The following is a 23709-nucleotide window of genomic DNA, read 5'->3' on the forward strand; positions in this document are numbered from 1 at the left end:
TGCACATGCTGGTAAGACTTAACTTTTCTGTATTATACATATATATTTGAAATAGGTATATATTCAGAAATAAGACATGTTCATAAAGACATATATCCCTATGGATACTTGCACTGATCATTATGGCTTTTTCTCTGTTTAGTTTTACAAGAATTCTAACCAGTGACATGAATTTCAGTATTGTAAGAACTTATAGAAAACCAGGGAATCCGTCATCTACAAAGATTTTGAACACTGTAGTCATTCCCAGGTCTCTGCTTTTAAATGCTCTAAAATTACAGAGGAATATGGAGTTCATAACTTAGAGGCCAGGCCCATTAGTTGGGTGCAAACTGTATTGAAAACTTCTAAAATAAGTCATTCATTATTTACAGCTGCATAGTTGCACCTTCCTTCTTTTTTTTTTTCTTTTTTTTTTTTTTTCTTTTTCTTAGCTGAACATATCATTCTCTCTCCTCTCTCTTTTTTTTTTTTTTTTCCCCCCAAGGATCCTGTGTTTGGCATGCTGTGATCTGACTTGTATATTGGTCCATGTTCTGAAATATTGTCCTAGGTCACTGACATAAAAGTCTTTTGCACCTGGCACCGTGCAGGTGTAAAAGTCCTTGCCAGTTTCTGATAAATATGAAAGTTTCTCAGGAGGCATGAATCCAAAAATAATTTTATCGGAAGAGTATTAGACTGTTGAGGGCTGAATGGTATTATATAAAAAGATGACACACGCACCTTTATAACACAGATTTGTTGTTCTTCTCTGATCAGAACTCTAAGCATGGATCACTGATGTGATTTACACAGTACATCCCTTCCACTACTTGCCGGATAGACACTAGTTCATACTTGTCTGCAGATGTCTAAAGCTTTGACTTATAACAAGCCATCCAGATTCCTCTGCCAGAACACGCAGCTTGTGGGGCCAAACTGCAATGTTTCATCACCGTACGTGCAACTATGCTGTTGCATACCACCAGCAAAACTTACTTCTGCTCATTTCTGGTAACATCTCTTTGGTGGGCCTTTCTGAAACAGTGGGTGCTGTAATCCACGTACTCTGTGAATTCCAGACCTTCCACGACCAGCATTAAGGACCTCTACAAGAGTGAAATATTCCACTTTTATAGTCCATTACTTGGGTTCCCCACTGTTCAGTTTGTGACCCCAAATAACACTGACCTATGCCTAGTAGGTGCATCAATTCCTTCAAGAGATGTGCGGGACAAATCCAGAAATGTAAATACAGCTTGATTTAGGCCTACCTTACATTTTTGTTTGTTCTCCATCCAAATCAAATATCTTGGTATTAGCTAAGTCTGTAGTACTTCAGCCAGATCTCTTTATTTATTTACTTCCACCTTTGTAAGAACTTTTCTGCCCTTTACATTAAGTTTCCAGTTCTTTATCACTGATTATATGTCAAGGTGATGTGATTCCTTACAAATCGGCATTGCTTTCTACTGTTTCACATCCTAGTACCTTAAAGACCTTTACAACCTTTTCTACTCCCACTAAATGGTCCTCCCCTCCTGTGTTCTTCATATTGTCTTATCATTACACTTGCTACCTGATACTCCCTGCCAGTCCATCATGGGGACTACCTGGTGGAGCGGTTCTTTACACACAATGTGCCTAATTATCTCTCCCAATCTTCTCATTATCATTGAAGGAAACTCTCAGGTAACAAATGGACTAGTTGTTCTAACTCCTTCCTTCTTTGTCTTTTATGCATGCCCTTGATAAGCCATTACCCAGTGCAGTAGAGGAGGTTTTAAAATACCAATTATACTGGTTGGATTTTTCATTAGCTTTATTTTTTACTTCCTTTAGCATGCGTTCAGAAGTCATGGCACCCATATGTTGCTTAGTTCAATTCCCAGAGAGACAGTAGAAGACCAGCTGACATGCAGAAACCTGAAGGAGTCCCAGCTGAGTATTTGTAGCTGCAGACACTCCTATAATCTCAGCTGCCACCATCACTTATTATTGCATGATGGCCTGATTGCACCACAGCTTTATTTCTCATCTCCAAAGTGAAATATCATCTGTTACCTAGTAAGCATGGCAGACACAAAATTCCTGCTGTAAAGTCAGTCCACAGACTCCACATTCTCTCTTACCAGTATCTTGCAGAAAAAAAAAAAAAAAGAAAAAAAAAAAAAAGCCAATATATGAATATTGCTAGGGATTGAGTTTGTATTATTAATACCTTGGGATTTGTACAATGTCCCTAGGTGAGGGCTGGCTGTTGCAACAAATGTTCATTTAGGTGTGCAGAAATCCCTCCAAGCACAGTAGGATTCTGGATTTCTCTTGTCTGCTGTCTGATGTTTCAAATCCTGCAGGACATTTTTTTTTTATTATTTTTTTTCTTTAGCACATGATGCTTTTCATTACGGAAAGTCATTTCTGATTCTGAGTCTCAAACATTTTGCAGTTTTATATGAGCTGATGTCTCCAAACCATACAATAATAGATAACCAGGAGGCTCTTTATGTCAGGTTTGTTTTTTTTTAAATAGCTGTTGATGCTGGCCCGAGTGGATCAGCACATCCTATTTTCCCTGGTACAGCTTCCTTCTGCATAGGCAATTCTGTTTCAGATAGAAATTGTTGCCTTCATATAGCCAATAAATGTTATCCAGCTTGGGATCCTCATGGAAATCAGTGCCTCTCACCTGAACTCTTAGGGCTACGGCAAATAACTTGGACCTGAAACTCATTTAGGTTTTATTCAGTTCATTAGCAGTCTCTCCAAGCGTACGTCTATATGTGAGGCTGGCAATTAACAGCTGCCACTTTTAAAAGACCCCAATTTCTGCTTTCACAATTGTAAATATATAAATAAATCCATTGTAGACTTAATCTGTCATGTTATTGACCTTCGCCAGCAGATTGCAAAATTCTCTGTATTAAATTGCTCATCAAGTGTTTTTTTTCATAAAGGATTTGCTCATTGTTTGCATAGTTACCTCTTTATTGCCAGATTCATATTTGTTGCACGAGTTGTCAGAGAACGTCCTGAGCAAAAAAATAGGGAAGTTGAAGATAGCCTCCTTAATGTGTACAAGAATGTGTACAAGAATGTACTCCTTCCTATAGCAAAAGACTACATAAATGTTTTCAAAGCTGCATCTGATCACAGGACTCAGCACAGTCCTTGCTGCTGTGTCAGAAACATTTCTTTGGTCCAGAACATTTTGAAATGCCTTGTTTTGACTATTTTTATTTTTTTTTTTTTTATTTTAGTCCCAGGTGACTTTTCTAAAAATAAATCTGAGCTGTATGCTTGGAAATTGGCTAATGGTAGAAAAACTGATAAATAGGATTTGACCAGAAAATCCGCTTTCGACACTCACCTCGCCCTATTTTCTTTCTTCTTTAAAGGAAGAGTCTGACTGATCTTTCACGAACTGTAGGGAAAACAGGAGAATCTTGAATGGAATTTATATGAAGTATTCAATCCTCTCCTATGAGGACTTAACAGGCATAGTCATTTCACTTGAAGATGGGAGGCAGGTACGAAAGGATTATCCAGAGTTCTTTTGGTGATTTAAGAAAGTCTGCCCTGCTTAACAGGGTAGTTAGCCTTTCTGCCACTTGAACTGGAGGACAGAGAGAAAGAAGAAAGAAAAAGTACCTGGTGAGCCTTAGGAGACCAGGAATTACGAGGAGTTCCAGTGGTGAGCTGCGAAGAAATCAATAAAATGTTCCAGAAGTTTCTCTAAGCTTTGAGGGAAAGGAAACTTCTGAAAAAAAAAAAAAAAAAAAAAGAACCAGAGAGCAAACCTCTGCCATGAGCCTGAAAGACAGCATTTACTTAGTCTCCTTTGATCTCTACACCTAACTTCTTAATGGGAGGGAGAGACAATGGAAAGGGGAAACCAAAATGAGTGCTTTCCTTGGGAACGCTAAGCGAGAGAGTCAAACTCGGAGGTGCTGAGCTAGGCGTTACTGCCATACATGCCCAGCTCGTATCTACCACCACAGTTGCAACACGTAGTATCAGTCTGTAGCCTGTGAGAGACCAAAGGGAAAGCAGCCAGGCTGCGCTGAGTGCTGCTCATGGGTGATGGTTGTCACCCCACAGCATTCCTGACACCACCTGATGGCTGTCTGGGCTCACAGGACCTCGGCCTCCCGAGCTCAGTCTCCTTCCTTAGCTCTAAGTGACCATCAGGAAGGTCTTCCAGGATTCCCTAAGACTGGTGTGCAGGGTCAGTGTTGAAGTCCAAGCTGCCTTGTGATTAATGGATGAGCTGACCTCCTGACCTTCAGAAAGACATTCAGGAGAGCGTGATCCGAGGAGGAGGAGCCCATCCCAGGCAGCTTAACTTGCCTAGCTTTGTCAAAGGCTTGGCACCCTTGCAGAGAAAAAAGAAACGTGGGAAAGATGGCTTTAGGCATTTTAAATAAGAAAAGAGAACAGTACTGGAGCTTTGAAAACTGATTAAGCAAGTAGAACACAGAGCTGAGTCACTCTGTATTTGTCTCTGCCTGTGCATATGCACATATATATATATATATATAGATGTATATTTTTGTGAGCATGTGCGTGTATTGAGTGAGGATATGCAAAAAAAAAAAAAAAGGCATACTGTTCCAAAAGCCACTGCAGTAACGACTTGTGAGCTGAAGCTGTCACATCATATGAAACAGACCCAGAGAACACATGAAGACACAGTCATAGATATTTTAAAACTTCTCTTCAGTGTTTCGCTCACATTTGGTAGCATTTAAATATGGTATCCTTTATGGCTGTTTTTTTTTTTTTTTTTCTTCTAAAACCACCATTACCCTTTTGAAGCAGTGTTTGATGAAAATACAGAAATTCTTGGCTAGAAAAAGATTTATTTTTTTTATCTCCCAAAGTCATATCATTCAGCTTCATGCAGTGAAAAAAAAAATAATGTTCTTCTGAATAAAAGAAGGATTAGAAAGATTAAAATGCACACCACTGGACTTGTTGAAAAAGGCTCAAGTATGATATACACTTTCGCACAGCTTTGCCTCAAGGATCATAGCTGAAACTATTCTCATCTTTACTTTTGGGTAGTTGGGAGAGATGCTGGGTCCACGTCCCCTGTACCAAGTTTTTCAAAATAGTTGCAGTAAAAAGGACGTCGCAAATAGAACGCTGCCGAGTGAATGATCAAATTTTATTTTATTTATTTATTTATTGTTATTACAGCCAGATGTTGCCTCAGGAAGTTGAAACAAGAAGTCAGGAACTGACAGCTCAATAATTAAATTGGGAAAGTTGGCAGGCCTCCTGCTACTTCCTCCGATCCGTAGCATCTATGAATGAAGGCGGGCAGTATCCCAGTGGCTCTCCTTCCGAACCGGCTCATCCATTACCGGGTAATGATTTTCCGTCGAGGCAACAGCAAAGCACAAGGCCTATTACACCAGCTACATAAAGTTAAAAAGGCATTATGAATAAAACGTTCACCACGGCTTTTACCAACATTTCTACACAAGGCTGCCTAACGCTGTCATGTGTTTATTACACTTAATAATGTTTACATAATTCTTCCTCGAGCTCATTACGGCTGCCAAAAATCTGAATACTGCGCGCGGGATTGTGTTTATCTCTGGAGGGCTTTTAGTCAGCAAAGACGAGCGGGGCAGGAGGTCCGAGGCGGGCAGCAGGTAGCCAGCCCACCGCGACCCCAGCACGCCCGCAGCTTTTCTCCCGATTTAAGGATTTCTCCCCGAGCAGGGAACCCCTGGCCGGGAACCCCTGGCCGGGCCGGGAGTTTGCCGAGGGGAGCGCCCCCCGCACCCGCCCGCCGCCGCCGGCCTGAGGAGGGCGCAAAATGGCGGCGGGGGCGCGGGGTCCCTCAGCGCCCCTCAGCGCCCCGCTCCCGTCCCCTCGCCGAGCTCCGAGGCGGCGCGGCGGCCCCCGGCGGCCCCGCCAGGGGGCGGGCCGGGCCGGGCCGGGGCGGGGCGGGCCGGGGGGGCCGGGGCTGCCGCCGCCGCCGCCGCTGCTGCCGGCTGCACTGGCGGGGCGGCGGCAGCGGGAGCGGGCGGCAGCGGAGGTAAAGCGGGGACGGCGGCGCTGAGGGGGGGGGCTGCGGGCTGAGGGCTGCGGGCTGCGCCCCGCCGAGCTCCGCGCACGGTGCCCGCCGTGCCCCGGCACAAGTTGGCTGCGGGAGCTCCTGGGCTGCGTCCCCGGTGCGGCGGGGCTGCTCCCCGCAGACAAAAGGGCGGCCGGGCGCCGCGCCCGGGACTCTGCCGGGGCTGCTACGGGAGGTCCGTGCTCCGCAGGTGCGGGGGTGTGTATGTATATATATCTATGTGTGTATGGGGCGGGGGCCGCGGCCGTGCGAAATGCCGGCGTTCACGCCAAGGAAGGACGAAAAGTGCGCCTCCTCTGCGGGAAGGCTCCCGGGGCGCCGCGGCGGAGTTGTGCCGCCGTGCGCAGCGCTGGGATCTCGGCTTCTCTCCGCGGCTTGGGGTCGAGGAGCGCCTGACGGCGCCCGAGGGGCGAGGCGAGGGGCGGGCGGCGGTGCTGCAGCCGCTGTCTCTCGGCGCTTGGAGGGCAAACGGGACCCCTCTGAGGGCAGGAGGGACCCCAGCCGCCGTCCCAGGAGCCGTCCCCCGAGCCCCGGGACTCGCAGCAGGACTCTCGGGCTCCCCCGAGGCACAGCACCCCAAAACTTGGCGCGCCTCGCCGCCAGCGGTGGCACGGTGGTGGAAGTTTCTGCGTGGGCACCGCTCGCCGATGGTTTTGGTTGGGGAAAAGTTGGAAGGAAAAACGAGAAGTTGCTTTCAAGGGCTTTTATTCCGTCGCGAGGAAGCTGGTTTTGATTTAAAGCGTTATTTAAATCTTTCCTTTATGAATAAAGCCCTGGGGAAGAGCTTGGTGTGTCAGCGTCAGTCTGCATCTGGTTTAACGATCAGAGAGGGCTGGTAGTCTGCTTTTTGTGTAGGTAAGCTACCGGAGAAACAGATTTTGCTAGATGAAAGCTTGCAGGGTAGGTGCGTGTATAATGGTGTTGTAATGTTAGCAAATAAGAGCAATCATCCGGTACAGGATCTGCCTCGACGCTGGCTGTCATTATTCAGTACCTGGGCATGCTTGTGAAGGGCGCAGAAGCCAGCTCCAAAGCAGCTGGCTGCGTTTTGGGGTACCTTGTGTCTCGTCTGATTCTCTTCTGCGCCTTCTTGCAGAGCTGAGGCGTCCTGCGCTCTGCTTTTCGGCTAATTCACCCCACCGGCAGCATGTGAAAGCATCTCCCTCACATCTGAGGATATGCTTCTCTAGCGGTAGAAGGAGTGACACCAAGGGCTGCTTTACCGTGATGCCTTTTCAGCTTTCTGCTGAGGTGGCTTTGTCTGTATCTGTAGTACAAGGGTTTTACGGTTGCAAGAGCGCTAGCCTGTTTGAGGGTAGTGGGTCCGTAGTGTGGCTGAGGCGTGGAGGACTCGACATCTCGCATCTCCACGTTTTTGTGGAATGAAATAGAAAACTCTAGCAAGTTCCCAGTTAGGTGTGTGCAGTAGGAGTTTGAGCAAGGTGTGCCTGAAGGGGATCATCCATTTTCACGCTTCAATCTACATGGATATGGTGGGAGAGTTCCCCACTGTCTTTGATGGATTTACACGTGTAAAACCAGAGTTGCAAGTCGATTCAATAAGATTTGTGCTAGAACTTGTATTTCTTGTGTGCAATACCAGTATTTTTGAGACAAAGATATGATTTTCCACTACTTTGCACCCCGGGACGTGATTTCCCTAAAGCACATTACCAACAGTGTTTAAAAAGCTTCTGCTTCTTGGTGGGATGTGCTACAGAGTCAGGCCAGCGCTGGCTCACCCAACTCTCGTGAGCAGTTACGAGGTACTTTTGTCGAGGTGGAAGTTTCTTCTAACCCTTCTCAGCTCGCAGTTACTTGCATGAAATGTTAGTGTGTTTGTGCCTGTTTAATAACCTGTTGGTTCACTAGTATCTTGTAGTGTTGAATTCTGTAAGTTGTCTTCATTAACCCTGGTGTCTTTCAATATCATTAATATTCTCCTTGCTTGCATGTTAGGAGACAGTAGTTACTGAAATACCCCAATATAGCTTAGCTGATCTTAATTATAATAATGGAATTTATTACAATGCATGTTGTGAGTACAAACTAGTGTTAAAGCTTGGGCAAAACTTTGGAAAAAAAACTGTGTCAAGTTTCCCTTCTTTGTAGGTTGTGTTCTAATTAAATATTCATTACTATAGGAGCTAGTCTTGGTGTCCCAAGATACTGGTGAAATGTCAGTTAAATCACATTTCCCTCCTTCAAAGCAAAGTGCAGTATGCCATTTGCTACAGTATGGGAAATCTTGAAGAGTTTAACTCATGTAACTTTTTATTCTCTGTAATCTTTAGTTGCCTTCTTATTTAAGGTAGTTATGTGGGGAAAGTGCTGGACATGAAGGCATTGCAGACATAGAAAACCAGAATGAGGCCCATGGGGGAAAAAGTGAAAGGAACATGAAACACAGGAAAGTGTAAAGAATTTGTAGAACAGACGTTCACCTGTAAGGAGTAGTTTTTTGAGGAGTTGCTTGTGTAGTAAAGGCAGGTTACTTATGAAGTGAAGGCAGAAAGAACTTCATTTTTATGAAATATTTATTTAGTATGTTAAAATAATACTTTAGAGAATTTGGATTTATCTTCTACGCCAGACTAAATTTTCTCTAATGTTCGCATCTTTCTTGTATCCTGAAATAGTGAGCGCTCTGTTGTCGTCTTTGATTAGCCGTACAGATTGTTGTAGAGCTTCATAGCAAATGCATAGGGCACTAGGTCCTACCGTATCACATCTCTAATTTATGACTTTATTTTTTAGCAGTTACGGCAAGTCTACTGACCTTCTCAGATCAGAATTAAAATAAATCAGATACAATTAAAAATATGCCAATATTAATGAAGTTACTGATGAAATGCATGCGAGCATATGAGCTCGCTCAGTTTCCCTCTTCCCTTTTTGTTTTTAATGTAGAGTGCAAGCTGTTGCTAATTAGCATGGCACTCTGAAGGTGGTCTCTGTAAGCTGAATGGAGAGGGTAGGATGGAAGGGGGGGGGGGGGGGGGGGAAAGAACCCAGAGAAGTAAAAGTGCCAGTCTTAGAGGTGTGCATAAGCTTTGCACACAGAGTGGGTTTTGTCCTTCTCATGGCACAAGCGATGACAACACCTTCCCAGGTGGCGTGCGAAATGTCTGCCCTGGGTTGGATGCAGTACTGAGGTGTGCTTTGGGGCAGGGCTTCTGGTGCCCCTCTGGCTGGAGGCTCTGGTTTCTCTCTGGCTTCCAGTGCAGAGCTGCAGCTTGCCTCTGGGTTAGGAGCCTGGCGAGGGGAGCTGATAAGCTGCAGCAAGGGGCTGGGAGCACGTGCGTTTCCAGCAGGCTGGTAGGAGAGGTGCCATGCTACCGCCGTCTGCCAGCTCTGGTGGGTTCGCCGTGGCCCTTAGGGATGCCAAATGTTACAGGCACCGATGCCTGTTATTGTTTTAAGTTGCTGAAAGCTTATTTACTTAGGCTGTGCCTGCGGCATGCAGAATTCCTGTGCAATATACACAAGTGAATATAGGCGCTTATGTGTGTGTATAAATATTTCCGTATATATATTTCTCTGTGTTAAAATATTTTTTGTGCTATTGCATGGAACTTGTGCAGCTGCTGAGGAGGCAGGTTTTGAACTTGCACAATGTAATCGAGGTCTGAGGCTTGAATGCTTGGCGGTCATGATTCTGGAGGTTTTAGCTCTTATCTAGGCAGATATGAAAAAGCTGCTCCCTGCGGCAGCAATATGTACCAAAGTAATAGAAGACAAGCTTTAAATAAATGATAAATTGAATCTTTATTAAACCCATTCTTGCATATGGGGAGCATCCTCTGAAGCTGTACAGAAAGCTGCCTTCCTTGGGTCTCTGAATAAAACCTGATTCGCCCCCTGTGAGGGCTGTGCTTTGCGATGCCAGGCATGAAAAATGGCTCTCGGTAGCCCAGGACAGGTAACATCATCTTCCTTTTCTCACATCTCCTTGCTCTTGAATCCGCTTTGACCTATGTCTAGCCTCTCTGCACATGCTTTGGAATCAGTGCTGTCAAGTAGGTGGTGTGTACTGCTCGTTTCATCAAAGTAATTCAGTACATCCCATCTCACAGTAATGATTAAAAAAATTCTTTCTGTGTTAGAGGGGGTGGCTTGGCCCACGGTATTGGTACACATAAGTATTTTAGCATTACATACTATTGAGAAATTTAATTTAACAAAAATCTTGGAAGTAACTAATAAGAAAATGCTGCTTTTTAAAGCTTTCCATCTAGAGTTCAAAGAAAAGTCAAAGGAAGTTACAGATCATATGTCTTTTATTTTTTCTGGGGTCAACTGCAGGAAGTTGTATACATTCTAAACCACATTCAATTTTCTTTAAGTGCAGATATTTCTTTGTTCGGTCACTGTTTAAAAAAAAAAAAAAAAGCTATTCCAGAGTGATTTGTGCTTAGGTGATCTGAGATGCCGCTCCTGAGGCAGTGCTTTCTCCTGTTGACTGCTTTGTGTTGCTCCTTTGAGGTGGATCTCAGAGGAACACGCTTTGAGATGAGGCGGTAAGGTAGCTGATGCTGCTCTGTGTGACCTGTAGAGCAATGCTGCCTGATCAAGGTGAAGTACGCGAAACGCTTTGTTGCATTTTCATAAATGAAGAGTCTTGGAGCAGCCACTGTCAGCTGTCAGTAATGTTAATATTTTAGCTAGAATATTTCCCTTTTAAAAATTTGTTGGAGAAAGAAATGGATTAATTTTCATGTTTATTGTAATAATTTGCAGGTTTATTACTTCTTAATATGGGGTTTTGCCATTCTATCTCGTGCAAAGTCTTAGTTGACGTCAGTGGCTATAAGATCATGCCCCACTTGTTTTCTTTGTAATTGTTCACAAAAAATATCAGCTACAGCATTAGCTTCTTGTTTATGTTTCTGTGTTACAGTGGTGCCTGAGGGCTGTTTGGTGTTTTCCACATCACTACTTTATTTTGTAACCCCTTATTTTTGGGGAAAGGAAGCACAGGAATAAGAGAATATTGCGATAAAACGTGGTGTTGAGCGGGAGTCATCAGTGTGCTCTTGCGAGGGAGCCCAGTGGCGTGGCGAGCTGCACCAGCAGGAGCGTGGTCACCCAGCTGAAGGGAGCAACCATGCCTTGTGATGTGGCTTTTCCTGGAATGCCTCTGCATCCAGGCCTGGGCCCCAGTACGAGAGAGGTAGGGACAAACTGGGGAGAGCCCAGAGAAGGGCTGCCCAGGTGGCTGGGGGCTGGAGCAAGTGGCACACGAGAAACTGAGGACCCAGGTCACCCAGCCTGGGGAACAGAAGGGGAAGGCAGATCGCAGCCTTCCATGTCCTAACGGGTATTACGGAGAAGAGAAAGAAGCCGTCCTCTGAGGTGTGCAGACCATCCAGATTGAAAGGGCGGAAGCTCTGTCTGGGCAGAAGGGGAAAGATAACGATGAGAATGGTTAAGCTCTGGACCAGGCCTGTGGGGAGGCTGCAGGATCTTTCCTTGGAGATACAAGAAGTTGGCTGGGCAAGGCTACGAACAACTTGATCTCACTTTGAAATTGGCGCTGCCTTGGTTGGGAGTTGGAGTAGATGGCCTCCCTTTCCAGCCTAAGTAACTCAGGAAGAATTCCCTCGGAGAAAATAAGTAACAAATCTTTATGCTAAATATCCTTTGTGAGTGCGTTCTTAGGAAGAGCCATCTATTTGTGGGGTCGTAGGAGCCTTTTGTATAGCAGTTACGTCCAACATAGTTTAAAATGAAAAGAGTTCTGTGAAGACCACGTGCGAAGGGAACAGGTTCAGCCGTGTTGCTGTAGGGCAGGTGAGTGCCTCTGCACGGCGAGTAGTCGCAGCCGCGCTGCCGTCAGGGTGGCTCGGGGCAAATAGACGTGAGGTGCTTTGGGCACTCGTCTCTGCTGGCCTTGGCTGTGGCTTGTGCAGCTGAGTGCTTCGCAAGTCCGGGGAGGTGTGAGACACACGTGCTAAATTCGGAGTGTTCTGGTCTGGCGTAATAAGAAAGTGCTTTTCTGAGCGACTGATCTGATTCAGGCCTGGTGTGATGGGAGTACTCTCACTCTTCTGGTGGAGTGGCTCACCCTTGTTAATTGTGGCATTGCATTTGACCGCTTGTATTAGGTAATATCTCTGCTTGAGTATAAGATTGGCTGTTTTCCTGGAAGTGTCGTTTCCTCCGAGGTCGTACTGACCTCACTGGAAATGCCCAAAGGTTTGGCCTCAAGACGGCCTTTTTTCCTTGAGTTACTGATGACCAAATAACCTATGTTACGTGAATTGTAATTTGTTCAGCATTAGTCTTTCAATCATCATCTCAGTCAATGAATGTGAAATAACATGAACTGTATATACCGGTGCTTATGCGTTCAAATGAGAAAATTCAGGAGTGGAGAGCAAGTTAATTTGTTACCCTGAGACCCTGTACAGACATGCTTACAGGTGGCAGAAGGAAGAAGGAGCATGTCCATGGTCCAAAACAATTCCAGTCCTCCCAAACCAACTTCTTTTTTTTTTTTGTTTTTTTGTTTTTTTTTCATTGGAGACATTAAATGTGTTTTCTGGTATTTGAATCACAGCTAGCATATTTAACTCGGGCTTAGAAGTTAAGGCTCTGGTTTGGCTTTTCAGAAAGGCTCCTGGAGACAGAGTGAATAATCTGCAGCAGCATAAGTAGTCGCCATCCATCTCGGCTGCTGTGTTTTCCCTGTGGGCCAGACTGACCGTGGCCTTTCTGCAGAGGTACAGGGGGCTTGTGTGAGAGCTGTCATGGTCACCATCAGCACTCTGCAGGACACAGGGGCTTCAGAAGCTTCTCCCTCCGTGGGCTTGTCTACCTTTTGCTGGGAATGGCACGGAGAGGAGGGCAGGCTCTTGCTCAGGGGGCCAGAGTGTGGAATTTGGGGAGGAGAAATGCAATCTTGTACTCTCAAGAAGGAAGGGAGCAGCAGTTTTCTGTTCTGGCCATTATCTAGAGACCTGCTTTTCTCTTCAAAATCCTTAACGACACATATTTTCTAGCATGGAAGTTCAAGTTTTTCAACTGCAAGAGAGCGGCTTAGTAATTGGGAAGTAATAAGCAGTTTTAATTCCCCTTTCGTTGCTCTGTGTATTTGGATTGTACTTGGGATGTGTTTTCCAGCATTGTACGCGTTTAAAAGGGAAAGGCATTTTCCTCTGTTTTGAAATAAAGGCTAAAATACAAGAGTTGTTGATGGAAGCCTAAGAAAAAGACTGAAAATCACTGAACCTAGATAGAAATATGGGAGCAGCGTTGTTGTTTCTAATAAGGTTGTGATATGGAAATTGACTTGCTGATAGAGCAGTTATTTTTAATAAAAAATTAGACTGTTCTTTTGGTTTGGATTTTATGAGCCAGGTAACTGGTCAATATTATAGAATATGTATCTTTTGATTTAGAGTATTTTCTGATTGAGGAGGCCAGTAGAGAAGTATTTTCAAAGTAATGTTATGAGATCTAGGGGCTAGACAGGGAAAGCACTTTGTTAGTTCAACACTCATTGTTTTACATTGCTGCTGCTGTGTAAGAGAAGTATTGAATTGTCTTTTGTGGCTATGCTTTCTGCATTTTTGCCTGGTCTCAGACTTTACCATTCTTTGCTGAAGATTTTTTTTTTCCTTCCCCCTCTTGACTTTTCTCTTGTCCTGCTTTTCTTGTTGGGCAGGAGCAGGTCAACAGGAGTGGTGCCTTCCTGGATCTGAAGTATGGGTAGAGGCAACATTATTGAAATTACATTTCCATTGTTAAAAAAGGGAAAGGGTTTTGTTGTGCTGATGGTTCAGCTGCAAAGTATTTCAGCTATTTTTTTCATTATTTCTCTGAAGTTTAGTTGAGTATACTGGGGGAAGTTAATTGCATATTGCATGTACTCAGTGTTAGTGCACTTCTGAGCAGCTCTGAAGCTCCCTTGGAGGCTTACAGGGAATTGTCATGAATGTCGCCTTCTTCCGTGAGCTGGAACTGAGGACAAGGTCTGTGTTGGAATTGGTAGGGATATTCAGTGGGAGCAGTAACCCGAGTTCTGTTTCCAAAGACTTCGATGAAGCAGCACTGGTTTTTGATTTCGTGTTTATCCGTACTGGCGATAGCATTAGGTCTTCCCTAATTTTGCCTTGAGTATCAGTCATTGTTACTGATGAGTGTGTCTGCCTTTTTCTTTCAAAACTATACTTTTTGATTGCTTTTTGCCATTTTCTTTCAGGATGTCAAGCTGGCTTAGGTCCTTGAAAACTACCCTGGTGTCAAGCTCTCTCTGACTTGCTTCCAGTCCTGAGGAGCAAAGGTAGAGTTAAGCGGGTAAGTTAAAAATCCATGCACTGAAAGAAATGAAGATTTTAGTTAGTGCCCTTTCCTTTGCGTGGCACTCTCTGGTACATTTCTTCCTTCAGAGTTGCGTGGTCCATGACAGCAGGCTATCAGTGATAGAGAATGGGAAATCTAAAGGAGGGGAGTCACTTTGAAAATGTAGTAAAAAGTTAATGAATGGAGCACTTACAGGGAAAATACCAGTGCGGACTGTATCAGGTAAGCACTTGAAAAGTGAAAAGTGCCCCCCTGTTGGTTTGTTCTTCTTTTAACTGTTCTCTTTGAAAAAGCTAATTGGAATCACAGTTGAACTACAGTGATAAAATATGGTTTTGGTAGATAAAGTTGCAATAATACACACTTAGCAATTGGGAGTGTTGCTGGAAGTAGTAGGACCATGTAGCAATGAAGAAAAATTCCCATTTCCTGTTTCATCTTAAGGGCAAAGTACCCTTGGTGCAAATCCCGGGGGACCTATATAGTCATTAGCAGATGGAGGGAAACATTAATCTTCTACCCGCAAACCTGCCCCAACACACAAAGCAGGGAGCATCTCTGTTATGAGGATTGCTAGCAGTTGTGTTAAACATGATAGTATATCTTATAATCACAGTGCCAGCCACCCTTGCTGTTCATTGCTGTGTTTTCTTGGTGCTCTGGGTCTCCGGATTTCTCTTTGTCTATCCATGCGTACTGGAGTAGTGACAGTGTTTCTGCTTCTCAAGATGTGGGCAGAAGCTTCTTCCAACCCTTTACATTTTTTCCTCTTGCCATAAGTACTAGAGTACATTAAGATATACCTTAAGTACCTTTTTGTGCAGGGGGGAAATGCATGATTTTTCTGTCATTCAGTCTTTCTTATTTGGCGGTAAGCTATGAGACAGCCATGGTTAATGAGGTATCTCAGCAGCACATTTTTATGGGAGCATAGTTTAAGGGTAGGAGTATGTCCAGTCTCCGAGCTGCCTAGTGAGTATTCTGTATTTGGAAACAAACGCCAGCTGGCAGTGGTTAAGGAGTGCATGCTTATTCTGCTCGTGATAGCCAAAACATGCTCCCTGCTGTGTGCTTTTGGCAGCTTTGCATTGGCAGTATGTCTCAAATGCCAGTTGCATATCCTCCTTTCTTCCCCATCAGTGTGTCCCATAAGGCATGGTTTAGCCTAAATAAAAATGCGCCTCTGTTAGAGTTGGTAACATATGGAAAGAGACTGCTTGTTTTCAAAAATCAAAGTCCTTCTGAAACACCTCTAGTACGTCATTTCCACAGTGGAAATAAAAAGGTGATTATCATGTCTTGCTGTACTTTTATTGCTATGATTTTTGTGACACCAATTCTTAGGCATACTGTGCTGGGGGGGAGTGCAATATATTTTCAGTGGGAGCAGTGGGTGGAGTTTCACTTCTGCAGAGGCTGCATATTAATTTTATTTGAAGCTCTTACTCTACATATATGGTCAAAGTATTAAGTGAAAAGTAGGGTTCTGAACATAATCATCACCTCGTATATGTCTTTGTATTTGTTGAATTGCTTTATGTCAATAAACATCTAAAATAAATGTTACGTTTTATTTGAGAGATACCTGATTATATGTGGGCAGCCTGACTTTTACAATCAAGTGTTGCAAATGTGCTTGGCTGAATTATTTGAAGCAGTTCATGAGTTGTGGTACATCGGATACAAGTTCTTAAGAATCCAAAGGTGAATACGTGCAGTCTACATTCCTTTGTCATTTTTATCTCTAGCAACAGCATAATGGGTGTTAAAAAAACAAAACAAATAAACAAAATCTACCAAACAAACAAAAAGAAACCTCACCAACACTGAAGCTTTTCAGTTTATTACCCCAACAACTGCATTTAAGGTCAAGTCAACCCTAGGGTAAGTAACTTATGCTTAGAGCTTGGATTTAGAAATATCAATATTTTAGAAATACTTAAAAATACGTATTTAAGTTCCATATTGCCTTATTTTATTTTTTTTTGATACAATCATACACCTGCTTTGTTTGCAGCAGATCTCGATATTTGGCAAGATGGTACTTCTCAGACAATTTAATTGCCTTTCTCTTCACTAAACCAATGAACTTTTGTTGAGATCTGATGAAATACAGAATTTTGAAAATCATTTTCTCTCCTCTAATTGAAGTTCCCTAGAAAAAGAAATTGTTACCTTGCTCAAATTACTGGCTTTCCCAAAGTTGGAATCACACAGCTGCTAAAAAAGGGGAGGAACAGTACCCTTTGGAAAACGCTAGTTTTGTGGGCACTGTGCTTCTTCATCTCTGTTGAAGCCTGCCTTCAGGGGCTAATTTAACGCTCCTGTTGCCCACTCTGCTGTCACAGTAAGTAAGAACAATTACGTTTTCCAGGCAGGAGTAGGGGAATGAGATAAGAAAGAGGGCCTTACTTGTGACCCCTTCCTCAAATCCATGAGCTTAGCTCAGCAGCCTCATACCATATAGCCTAAGCTATCACATAGCTTTCTCTCTCTCTGGCAAAAAGGACGCAGTTCAGCTGCTTTCAACAGATGCTCCAGAAGGGTACAGGTCTCTTTGTAAGATCTGTGTCGCACACATCAGCCCACTATGTCTTGGATATTCAAGGGCATAAGTACCAGTGTTCAGGTGGCTGAATACTTTCATGGTTGTCTGTGCGGCAGTGAAGTTGGATCACAGCAAGGTTTGATTCCTGTGTTGAAAGAACACTATTGCACACTGTTTAGGTGATTCATGCTCTAAAAAAACCTGGGGTATGACATGCAAAAAAGGTATTTTAAAAAGTAGGTTGCAAAGTCAAACCTTCAGAAGCTGCAAAATATCAGATTTATCTTTTTTTCTTCAGTGCCTGTTGTTGATGAAGGAAGGTAGATTTTGCAATTGTAATTTCACCGTATCCTAACCATTGGGCACCTGAATGGGACAACTATTAAAAAAAAAAAAAAAGTGATATGGTCGTGGTATGTAGCAAATAGCACGTTGGTATTCATTTCTGAGGAAAAACAGTGTTCATAGAAGACTGATCATAGTCAATGTTAAAGTAATATTTATGTAGGAGATAAATAGACTTGGTTCAACAGAACTCAGGTTCCACTTCAGCTGAATATATTTGCATTATGTAAACCTAATGGAGATTCAGATGTGCAATAAGTGAGCGTGTGTAACGTGATTGATTGCAGTGAAGTTTTTGCCATTTGTGCTAGTGCTGAATTCTGCCTCTAGTCAAGTAGAAGTTCTTTAAGAGTTCTGCCAATACAGTTTTGTCTTGGAACAGCTTTGGGGCTTGCCAGCAGTGTTATTTCTTCTGCATTGTAGGAGCAGCTCTAGTTACGTGCCAAAGTAATATGGTTTTATTTTTAAACTGAAAAATAAATGAAACCTATGTAGAAATGGAAACTTTGCCGAATGCCAGATTCTGACCATGTTATTCCCGTTGGAAGGAACCAGTAGGACCACTTGTGCAATCTGCTCCCTCTTTATAGCATTATGAGGTTCGAAATGTGGGAAATACTGGAAAAAATGAGTGTAAGAAAGGAAAGAAATCTGCCAACGTCTATGTCCTTTAAAATGAGTTATTATAAACTACTTGCTGAGATGTGTTTTATGCGGATATCAGATTTAATGAGACGTCAGTTAGAGCCAGCCAGCCTGCATTTAAAGTTTTATTCTATGGAGAATAGATAGAAAAATTTGGGTGTCTAAATATTCTTAACGTAATCATAATTTTATTTAAGAACTTTGGCCTGTTTTCTTAAGAGAGTAAGTCTTATGAGCATGGAGGATCTGTCTGTCAGGGTTCTTCCCTTCCCATTTTCACTGATTATTAAGCTTTTCGTCCAATGTAAGCAAGCAGAATTTTCGAAAGTTAGTTGCAGTAACCAAGGAGATAAAAATAGATAAGGGGTGTGGGAATGGGAAATACAGTACTCAAGAAAAGATAGGTTTGCTGTAAGAGTATCTTCTTCAGATACTAACCCTTGTAAGTAAGGTCCTGATGCTTTGCCACCAGCAGTGTGCAAGCAGTTGGATCCGGTGAGGACTTTGAGAAGAGGCCCTAGTGACTTCAGGCAGTAGCTGACTTGCCGTTTGTGATGAGGATAGAACAGGTATGCTGTCTCATCATGGCACCGTAAGTGGAAGGCAGGGGTTTGCATTATTAATCCAGAAGACTTCCTGAGTGGATCTCACCTAGAGCCTCAACTCGGCCTCAGGCTGAACTCTTCAGAGCAGTGGCAGGGATAACTATAATCAAGCCGAGTTTTTAGCATTCATTCATCGTATGTACAGGAGACAGCAGCTGCTGTTATGGCATTTTGGAAGCATATTCAGCCGTAGAGTAACAAAAATCTAGCGAGCCCTGAAATACTTCCTTGTTTTGATAGCTTGGTATGGCACCAGGCAGCTGGGGACTTGGTAACCCATGGCTTAAGCATAGCATGTTACTTAGCACAGTTCCTCGTGTGTTTGACAGTAAGTTGTTGTAGGTAAGTACAGCTGGGTGCTCTTACACTCCTGATGTGTAGGTTTTTATCAGTACTTCCCAGCGATGATTCATGAATAGCGTTATTAGCAGCGCGCCTGCTAGGTAGCGCATAGTATTTGAGGATGAAGTTGTTAATTCATAGGATTGCTGCATAGACACTGGTCTCATGGACTGCCCTTCTGAACCTGTATCTGGCTGTTGACCGGGGGCTACAGCCCTGTAGCCAGCACTGTAATCTGCAGAACAAAAGCTCTGACGTGAGGAACTGAGTTCACCTGGGGCTATGCTTAGTTCTTCTCAACTGGAAAAAGGGAATAGTGAATTTATGTGCTGAGCAGAAGGCCTGTTAGCTTGGGTGGTAAGTTTTATGGATAGGCCTCCTGCTTTTTACATTTACACTGCTTTTGGGGATGGAGTTGTAGTACTACTTCTACTTGCAATTGCCTGTTTGCTCCTTTTGTCTCAATTCATAAGATGGATCTTCACCTTGTACTTAAAAGGAGTTAATAGCCTTCTTCTGTAGGCTTTTGGGAGGGCATGGTCTGCTCTAGGAAACTTGACAGTAGGCAAAAGATACAATTTTCCATAAACTGTATTTCCTCTTTCTGAAGCCTAAAAGGACCCTACCTTTACAGTTTTAGAAAGATGATGTAGATTAAGGTCATAAAAAGACATCTAGACACTAAGCTCCCACTGTCTGTATTTGGAGCGTAAATCCTATTTGTATCATTGCAAATCTCCTTAATTTTTACTTCGTGTATATGGTGGGTGTTTATGGAGGCGGCAGAGAAGCTGCTTTCTACTACTTGGTTCTGCAATTATAAATACACTGACTTTGGTATGAGAAACATCAGACAATAAGTCTTGGTGATGGTTAAGTTAATTCACTTTTGGAAGTTCAATAATTCATCTAAGAAGTGTCAGCAGCTGGCTCTTGTTAATGGTAAGCCTTTCATTTCTGTTAAATCAATTGTGAATAATAGAATCCTTCAGAGAAAAATGATGAAGTAAGCATTGATTTCCAAATTGGGTGCCTGATATTGGAGCATTAATAAAATCTAGAGCAAGCAGGCAACTAGTACCTAATACACTCTGATCACCTAAGTAGTAATCAGAGAAAATCAATGATTTTTGTGTATGGTGCTAGATCTGTTAACATTTCATCTGTCGCCATTCATCATTGTGCCTATAATTTCATTTTATAATTGTTTTGATTTTTTTTTTTTGGCTTAATAGTATGCATTGAATCAAGCACTTACTGTCAAGCTCATGTGAAACAGAAGTGGCTTTGCTGTATTGTCTGCTGTTTACTCGCTGGCTGTCATTATTGCTTTAGGTCTTTCTGTAGTGATGGTCAAAGTAATGTTTATGTATTATCAAATGAGGTTCAATCTTTTTTTTTTTTTTAGGGGGGTTCCAAGCAGACTTTGTGAAATCCTCCATTATTATCTATTTCTAAGTAGTGAGGAGTTGTGCTGCTCGCTTGTCCGTAGCCACGTGCAGGTTCAGAGGGGTTTTTTTGACATCTCCGGTAATGATGGTAAAACTCTGTCAAAGAGAAACCGTTGTAGAGAACACCTTCGTAACAGTCAGACTCCTGGCATGGCTTCCTCTGCAAAATCTGTGAGAGTGTAACTTGATGGTAGAACATCCCACCAAGGCACGGGAGGCTGTAGGTGCTTGTTCATGGGATGCCTGTGTGACTTTCAGCCTCAGCATCAGTGAGTTTTTGCAATGCAATGTGAATGTTACATATTTGTGGGTATTGGGTTTATTTCTTAACTCTATCAGAAGACTGGGTTCAGTGGTTTTGTTTGGTGCTGCTGGGTACTGGCTTTTTTCTGTGCTTACCACTGATCAAGTTTTGTTAAAGCTGTACTGAATTTGTATGGAAAACCACATACAATCCAATCAACTTCCTGTTGAAGTCAATGGGAGTTTAGGCTAAAACTGGACCAGGATTTGGCCCATAAAGCATAGCAAGAAAATTTAGCGGTTATAATAAAACTCTTAAGGCAAATAAAATGTTCTAGCAGGTGTTCATAAATGTGCTTTATGCTCATAGACTCTGTTAAATGTTAATACTGAGGTCCTGCAGAAGCTGCGTGTAAGGACTGTGTGAAGGAAGCAAATGTCTGTTAAATGTGCTGTGCAATATTGTAGCAAAGGTGGGTGGCAGTGCAATGCCGTGCTACCTATTAGGCTGAAATATGAAAGCTATTAGAGATTCTGCTGAATTTTCATTTTGTGAGGGAGTAGTTTTCAAGAGAGAACATATCATATAAAAAAGCCATGTGTTGTGCAAAACTAGAAGCATCTTTGTCAGTGTATGCAATTTTCTTGGGTGTATACAGAGCTTATTAGGGACAACTACTAACATGCTATATTAACAATAAATTTAAAATAAGACAATACTTGAAAGGAGAATAATAGAAGGAAAGCAGCTGTATTTTTTATATATTTCATTTTCCTTGAGTCAATTTTTTTGTGTTGTGTTTTTTTCAGTTTCATACCTTAGACTAACTCATGGTCAGAAGTCCTAGCACAGCCCTAAACATGTTTTAAGATAATAGGCATTGGCTGGATTTTAAATTTAGATCTGTCTGGCTCTTTATATTTTTTTCAATCCATCACTTGACCGTCAAAACGCTTTTCAGATAAGGTAGGTTGACAGAGTGAGGTTTGTTTTAAATTTCCAGGGGCTTTCTGGTCATCCTCCTTTCAAGTTTACAGAGAAGCATCTGATGGCTTTTTGAGTGTGTTTTGCAGCATGTCCTGAATGCTGGTAGCTTGGACTGCCTCGGTTTCTTGTAGTAGTCAGTTTCATTAGGATTCAGGTCAAACCCATGGGAAAAAAATATCTGTGTGTACTGGAGTCAGTTCTTAAAATGACACCATGAAAGCAGCAGTCATTGTTAGAATGTGTTTTGTTGGTGTTTGATTAATTGACTGAGTTATCATCTCATCAATGCTCAGGCATTGTGTTGCAGGATAAAAGCAACCGCATATTACAAAGATACTCTCTTTCCCAGTTAACTTCTTAATTTTCTGTGCTAAAAGAGAATTCATTAGGCGGTCAGTTTAGCTTGGAAAACCCAAGGACTGCTGAGTGAGGGGAGGTCTTTCACATGGCATTTAGATCTATCAAGTTACAAGCATTGCAGCTGCCCTGGTATCGCATGCTGCTATTAAAATGTCCAGATAATGTCAGAAAGACTCTTCCAGTCTTGCCTCAGTCTTGCCCTCAATTGTATGTTCCCAGCAGTGGCAGTCCTGGCACTTTTTTCTTTAGCTGACGCGGGTCTCAGAAAATTCGCTGCATTCTACCTTGTAAAAAGGATTGAAGCATGCACTTACCCAGGAAATTCTCATCATTTTCTTCATGAACAAAATTGCAGGACCACAGAGTGGTGGGACTTCTTAACCTTCTCCTCTGCAGTAGTGCTGTGCTAGAGTGCTTATCAATTTCCAGAGCAAAGCTGAGAATCACCTGGGAGACTGGGAGCTCTAATGCGTAGGGGAGTATCTTTTCTTGTAATTATTACAGGGCAAGGAGGCCTAACAGGGGGAAAATAAAGACTGGGAACTACTTTTAATCAAGTGGAAATTATGTCAGTACGTCTTCTGTAAGTTGTGGCGCTTCTAGACTGGTGATATTCATGCAGAACTTTTAATCCTTCCAATAGATTATGAATGCATTGTGTGAGAATTAAATGTTAATTGAGGCCATTATTTTATGAGTGGACTACTTATATAGTAAAGTTATTTGAAGTAATGGGCCATGAATGCATTTTGTTTATTAACTTCACCAGTGTTCATTCTTCTATATCTCTTCTATCACAGAGCACTAGTTTTGAAATGGAAGGCTATCCAGTGACATTAAGACCTGCAACATGCATGGCATGTTACTTACAAATAGTGTATTTGGTTGATTTCAAGGTATTTATATAGTCAAAGCCTTTGGAAGATGGAGCTTTCAGCTATCTTCCCATCTGAGAAAAATATAGAAGAAAGGCATAATTTTTTTTTCTGTTTAATACTTACTCAGTTCAGGTACTTAAATGGTCTCCATTTTAAAGATGGGGAAACTAAGGTAAGAAAAATATTTTTACTTTGTCCGGGATTAGAAAGGACTATCTGTCGGACAAGGAAATTAAATTGAGATCCCCTAAATGTCAAGCCAGCTCCATAACTACTGGAATATCCTTCCTTTCTCTTCTAAAGTATCTGTCAGAAAGGTATAGCGTGGTGTCGAATTTGTAGAGTTTCCATATGACAATGACTTTATGGCCCTGAGGTTGTCAGTTCCCACAATTTGTATACATTTGTCACACTCTGAAGTAGAGAGTACTGTATCTGTTGTTAAATCTGCAAAAGAGAGTGTCAAGCCAACGTACTTGTAATAATATTTTGGATTTCCTTCTTTAATTGTTTAACGAAATTAATATGAACATTTTAGCTATAAAGTTGGACAGCTGCAGCAGGATGTGATTTAACTGGCTCTTCTTCATTCAACACATTCTGGCAACCTTTATGATATGCAATGTTGTAAAAGTCCCATTTATCTGTCATGTAGCTTTCCCACACTTCCTTCATTTCTAGTTATTTATCTATTGTTTTTTAAAAGGACAAGCTCAAAGTGCTCTTCAGTTCTTGGCTGTGATAAAAAGCAATGCAAGGCAAAAATTTGGTGTGCCTTCTTCGCTCTTATCAAAGATTTTTGGGCTTCAGCATGAGTGGTGGTTACCTTACAAACTGCAGAACTACATGATGCCCTGCGTAACCACAATGTCCTTCTATTCAAGTACATCACATCTTGTCATGGTTTGCTGTATGGTTTGAGAG

General features: G+C 42.6%; 1 protein-coding gene and 1 long non-coding RNA gene across 4 annotated transcripts in view; one reads left to right on the forward strand and one right to left on the reverse strand.

Annotated features, from left to right (window-relative positions):
- Nucleotides 1–17: 17 nt before the first annotated feature.
- On the reverse strand, nt 18–3749 carry LOC106030290 (uncharacterized). Of its 2 annotated transcripts, none has more exons than XR_001203651.3 (5): nt 3634–3749; nt 3353–3406; nt 2966–3014; nt 2204–2333; nt 18–1091 (listed from the first exon to the last, which is right to left on the reverse strand). It is a non-coding gene; the product is annotated as an uncharacterized lncRNA (long non-coding RNA). The 2 variants fall into 2 exon arrangements; XR_001203652.3 differs by having other exon boundaries at nt 18–2046.
- Nucleotides 3750–5951: 2202 nt separating this feature from the next.
- The window catches only part of RARB (retinoic acid receptor beta), a 331789-nt gene continuing 314031 nt past the window's right edge, over nt 5952–23709 (forward strand). Inside the window, exons 1-2 of one of the 2 annotated variants that reach the window (XM_048076090.2) lie at nt 5952–6034; nt 14280–14374. The gene's annotated coding sequence lies outside the window, so the exon portion shown is untranslated. The remainder of the gene's footprint in view (nt 6035–14279; nt 14375–23709) is intronic. The other variant, XM_048076092.2, reaches the window with a different exon arrangement.

This window comes from Anser cygnoides, chromosome 2 (genome assembly GCF_040182565.1).
Source record: "Anser cygnoides isolate HZ-2024a breed goose chromosome 2, Taihu_goose_T2T_genome, whole genome shotgun sequence".
Lineage (NCBI taxonomy): Eukaryota > Metazoa > Chordata > Aves > Anseriformes > Anatidae > Anser > Anser cygnoides.